This window comes from Protopterus annectens, chromosome 11.part0 (assembly GCF_019279795.1).
Source record: "Protopterus annectens isolate FY-2018-M chromosome 11.part0, PAN1.0, whole genome shotgun sequence".
In the NCBI taxonomy this organism is placed as follows: domain Eukaryota; kingdom Metazoa; phylum Chordata; order Ceratodontiformes; family Protopteridae; genus Protopterus; species Protopterus annectens.
Window position 1 is genome coordinate 182,036,930 of NC_056745.1, and position 6,000 is coordinate 182,042,929.

Genomic DNA, 6,000 nt, shown 5'->3' on the forward strand with positions numbered 1-6,000 from the left:
AAAGCCTAACAGATTACCTCAGTACCAGCTGGCTGTACCCCTGTATGGCTCCTGGCTAGTTTCCCTCTCCTGTTATTTCTCAGCTCCTTTCTCACAACACCTTTAAGCAGCTAGCACTTATACTCTCATTTTTTCTCATTTTTTCCTTTTTCAAACTATTTTATGTACCCTCTGTTAAAATCTGCTTATCACTGTACTACATTATACTATATGCTTTTTCTCACTAATTGCTTTTAGGTATGTTGTTAATTGCATTGTTCTAATACTGGTGCAAATGATAACTTTTTATTTTCCTTACAATGTATTTGTACATGATTACATTTTATTTTTTCTTTATACTATATTGTGTCAAATTTACATATTTTAATATTCTTGCTCTCAATAACTTACACTATTATCTACGTACTGCACCGGAGCTTTTCTCCCTGGGTCTCCACTGAAAACGGGCTACTTGCCCAGTCGGCCACTACCTGGTTAACAAATGAAAATAAATAAATAAATAAATAATAATAATAGTTAAAATTTTAGCCTCATACAGTAATCCAGCATTGTTGACTATAGCTGTTACTAACTTGCAACTGATACATAGGTCAGGCAGTCCAACATAATCAATTTATACAAAAACACTTGCTACTGCTTCTAGAATGTCTATAAGAACGAATGCTTAAAATGTTGAACACGTCTTTGTCGACACATTTTAAGCGAACACTCTTATAAGCGAAAGCTGACAAAGTTGAAACCAACATACTCTAAATATTTTAGTTGTCCAACACGAATCCCCCACTGCCGCATTGAGTATAAACTGCAAACACAGTAAATTTCACTTGTAACGAGCACCCTAAATATACGCTACAATCCTTCCTGTTTGTAAAGTAAATGAAGTAACCATAACAACTGCCAACAGTAAATCTCCAAAAATACACTTGACCAAAACGTCACTTTCCCGAAACACACATACACAAATTTTTTTCTAATTTTTGCAGGGGGGGCTGTGCACCCCTGCACTCCCCATGTGGGGGGCTGCAACCCCCACACCCTGCTAATTATATATACCAACTCCGAGATTGCACTACAATTAAGGTAAACATGCATAATTCATAATGTACACATCTTTATGTCACTGGTACATTTGCATGTGTTGGCCAACTATGACATTTCAAACTTAACATTTTAGATCTTTAGAGTTTTTTCTTATAAGAGCATTCGCTTAAAACGTGTTGACAAACTGGTGCTTGCCATTTTAAGCATTCGTTCTTATAATATAGACCCCTTCTAGAAGTTCAGTTCAAGAACTGAATTCAGGGGAAGTTCTCTTACTTGCTTCAGTTCATTTGATGCAAGCAGCTGATAGGCTAAAAAAGAAAAAAAAAACAGGAAGTAGAGTCAGGAGAAATATGAGAAGTGCATTATTCTCATTACACTGAGGATAGCTGCTGGTTGATTCTCCAATGGAACCTGGAGATAGTTTTAAATAAAAAATATCGGTACTTTTCCATCAGTGGGGCAGCGGGCGACATGCACAGTTGATGTCAACTGACTGCTGAGTATGTTTCTCTGGTTTTAATGTTGTGTTCCTTGTGATAGTAGTATTCATCTTGTCACATGTCAGAACTGCTTCTGTTTTTTTGTTCTGTCCTTGTCTTAATTTTGGATTTTTGTCACACTACTACTGATTTCTCCTTGCAACTCAAGTAAAATGGGGAGAACCGTTAAGGGGACAGCACGAAAAATGTGCGTTTGCTGTGAACTCACTGCTGATTCTTTTCTCCCGGGTTAATTTTCTCTTCGTTCTGTCACTGTTAATGATTTTCACATGTCAGTACTGCTTATTGAATTATTCTGTTGTGCTTTGAATTGTGCCTTTCTTGTCACAGTACTACATATTTTTCATCGCAAGTAGTGCTGCTTATGGTGCGGTTGTATTGTGGTTACACTTTTCAGTTTCTTGTTGGGACTGTTAGTGATTTAATCCCACTTTTACCAAGATGACCTGTTCTTTCATAAATAGGGTGTAAATCACACACGTTATATTGTGAGAAAATAAGGAAGTGCCCCTGTTTCACAGCATCGGCTGATTTGTAACAGTCAGTGTGTTAACATTTGTAATCGTGTGAGGCATATCTGTTCACCTGCACCCAATGAAAATGGGGACACAAGCCTTTGAAAAACAGCAACATGTGCTGGAAATGTCAACTGCAAAGGGGGACAAACAGCTTTCAAAAACAGGAACAGGGGGTGAACATGTGAACATGTAATTAGGCTGAAATGCGGAGGAACTTTTAGCTGTACATTTTGCGGCAACATTTAGGCTTGCCGACGACTGCTGCCCCCTTAACGGAAAAGTACCAAAATATCTGATATATTTTACTTGCTCTGTGACCAGTTATGTGACTTTTCTGCTTAGATAATCTAAAATATGATGCCATAATGAAGTTATTTAGTACTGAAAAAAGCTTGCCTTAAATCTCTCCCCTATAAATTCAGCTGTCTTACCTTGTAATATCAGGCATTGTTTCTTCTCTGAGACAAATGTCCAGTTTGTGGTTTTGCTGTAGAGTTTACCACTTATTTTATAAGACAAATATTTTTATTAAACTTAAAATATCACTTACTAACACTGCTAGAAGCCTTCTAACCAAATTATAAACAAGTAAAACAAATAAATATAAACAGAAGGATCGTTTAACAGGCTGATTCCTCTAAGCTCCACATGCAGTACCTCTCTGTAACTTGTCACTTATTTACGTAACTAGAAACATGCCTTTCTAATAATCTTATACCCCCTTAGTTATCTTACCACATAAACTACCTTTGTACTGCTGCTGTCAAAGTCAGCGTAAGCCATTTTGAAGTTTTTTTTTAATAGGATACTCTAACAAGAAACAGATATGAATTTTCTTCTGTATGTCCAGTTTACAGTAAAATGCAGACATATGCTGTTTACACATCATGCCATTTTAGTGTTGACAAAATTCTTCAATAAATGTCCCTTTAAATGAATTTGACTCACTTATGCGTATCCTGTTGATCCGGTATGTGTTTTACCATATAGTATGTATGTATGTCACATGTGACAATGAAGGGCATTTTTCAGAAAATCTGAATATGTTATATAACACACATTTACTCACTACAATATCTTACATCTGTACCATGCCATTCACTTGTGAGCTTCTATGATGTAGGTAATTATGTACCTGTAATGTCCAAGTTTTACAGTACATTTGTTAATTTTATGAAAGACTCATAAGCACAGCACTTGTATAGGACTGGTATGTGGTAAAAAAACACCTACCACAGCTACGTACATTTCACAAAAAGGTCTACTTCCTAGAAAGGTTGTCATACACTGCAGCTTACCTGGATGAGGCCAGGTATGTAGTAAGTATGCAAATGGCAATTTGCAGCATGGTGAATGATTCACAGATGTGCATGCTCAGACCTGCACAGTGGACATGCATCTGGAGTTTAGGTTTGAACAACAGACTGTTTGCAACGTAAACAACAAGCTCCCACCTGATGTCCTGTTTTGTATGATATTATGCTCAACAGCCCATGAGGAGTAACTATGTCACACAAATAGGTCCTTCTTATGTCTCTGCTAGGCTAAAACCAGCAAATGACATTAGGAACCACTGGAAATGGTGTAAGAAGCACGATTACATGCAACAACTGCAATGTTGTACCCGCAAACTACAACATAGGAGGTAATCCCCTGAAATCTGAAGAAGAAATAAGGGATCTAGGGACCCAAGTAGATAGTCAGCTTTCCTTTGATAACCATGTTGCCAAAGTGGTTAGAAAATCCTTCTATGTGACCCATCTGATCACGAAAGGGTTCGCATCAAGATCTAAGGATGTAATGGTGCCCCTCTACTCTTCCCTCATCAGACCCATTATTAAGTACAATGCACCAATTGGAATGTACCTGGCTAGACATCTCCAGCAGCTGGAGAGACTACAAAGGTACCTAACCAAGAGGATTACTGGCCTGAAACAGTTGCCCTATGCAGCACGATTGAAAAAGCTAAAACTGTTCTCTGTTGCATACCGCCTTCTCAGAGGCAATCTCTGCATAACGTACAGAGCCATGTCCAACCCAGAATTGTTGAACGTGCTCCATCTTAGCAAAACCAAATCTAATCGAGCTACACGCTCTAGGGATATAAATCTCAACACGACAATGAATAGAACATGCTGGAGGGATAGATTCCCTTCACAGAGACTTCCCTTACTATGGAACAGGGTCCCGATCTACATAAGACAGAGCCCCTCACTATCACTCTTCAAGAGGAACATTGATGAGTGGATGGGTAACAGAAAGTTCACACCGGGAATCACACCAACAGCACTACTAGATAGGGGCCAAGGGTACTAGCTGCTAGTACAAGGGTCTAGGGAACTACTAAAGGGGCGGTGAATACCGCACAACGTGGCTGGGCTAATATATGCCTTTGGGCAGATAGCCCAGTACCAAGCTATGAACCTATGAACCTATAAATATCATCAGCCAATGGGAAACACTTCACACTTCGACAGCACAGGTTGTCATGATTATACTAGGTAAATGTACATGGCTTTGCAATCATGGCAATGGAAGCTGAAACATTTATGCAGCCCTCTTCCCATGAGTATGGACACAGATATATGTGTGCTACACTGCCATTTGTATTTATAAGATAGGTAATGATGTATTACTATAACAGATATAAAGGTCCACATGTTAAGGAAGAGAAGGCTGGGGAGATGCAGTCTATTCTATCAGTATCTATATAACTGTGAGAATACATCCAAATCAGACTCTGGTTCCCCAGCAACTTAAATGCTGCTGTTGAAACTATCATAGTAAGTGCAGATGTCCTATAGCAGACACTCCAGTGCACCCCTAAATGTGATGGAGTGCCGTGTGTGTGTGTGTGTGTGTTTCAGATTTTAGTGTAATTCACATCTCTCAACTCCTCTGACATCCATACCATTGACTGACAAGAAACATAGAGGATCCGTGTCACATTAAACACAACACTCAGTATGCAGGATGCTGAGAATATCTGAGACACAGGAAGGCATTACATGTAAAATACACACATTCCGGCTGCAATGCATATTCTTTAGTGTGTATGGGGTGGAGGGGGGCGGCGCTCCTTAACAAACGCACTTTTCTACAGTCCTGGCAAGTAGTCTTTGGTAAATGTTTAGGGCTATATTGTGAAGGCTTTGAAAGAGGGGACACTTGAATAATATTTAAATAACAGGATCTTGTCATGTTGGGAAAGCTACTTGTGGCTGATCCATGGATTCACTGTTGGGGTGGGGCAACAAATGTGTTTTTTTAACCTGTGCCAGCCCTGACTGGCTGCATAGATCCTTTATGAATATTACAAAATTAAATTTTCAAATATTTTATGCTCCTATTTTTCCCAGAATTCCATGACTGTAACTTTACAAATGTATAAGTGGCATCCTCCTCAAAATATTGTTATTCCTCTTTTGTGCAGCATGTCACCAACCAACAGCCATGTCGTCCTCACTAACAGACTCATGCCATCATCCCTACACTGTTATCTGCTGTCCCCCTGCTGACCCAACCCACAATCTGATACTCCTGCTGTACCACTTGGGGTTAATAGGGATGTCTCCATGTGGAATCTATCAGAAAATTAACTCATCAGTTACTGACACTTAGCTTTCTCCATGTTTTTGTTGTAGACAACATAACCACACTTTTACACCAATGCTGCTTTGACCTTCTCACTAAAACACAAATGAGGTAACTGAAGCCACAGCACTTGTGGTAAATGCTCCACTCTTCCTCCAGGAAGTAAAGTTGCACAGAAGCACTTTAGTTTTAATTTAATTTAATGAATTTATTAACCAGATAGGTAAAGTGGCACCCTGCAGACCAATTTTCAACCATGACCTGAGTCAAAAGGCCAACAGTGAAAGCTAACTGGTAGTAGATTTACACAAAAATCAGTTTTTCAGCTGTTTATTTTAAAGTTC

At 39.0% G+C, this 6,000-nt stretch overlaps 1 protein-coding gene across 1 annotated transcript in view; it reads right to left on the minus strand.

Annotated features, from left to right (window-relative positions):
* The window catches only part of BTBD11 (BTB domain containing 11), a 602,423-nt gene that overhangs the window by 443,707 nt on the left and 152,716 nt on the right, over positions 1-6,000 (minus strand). The window lies entirely within an intron of this gene.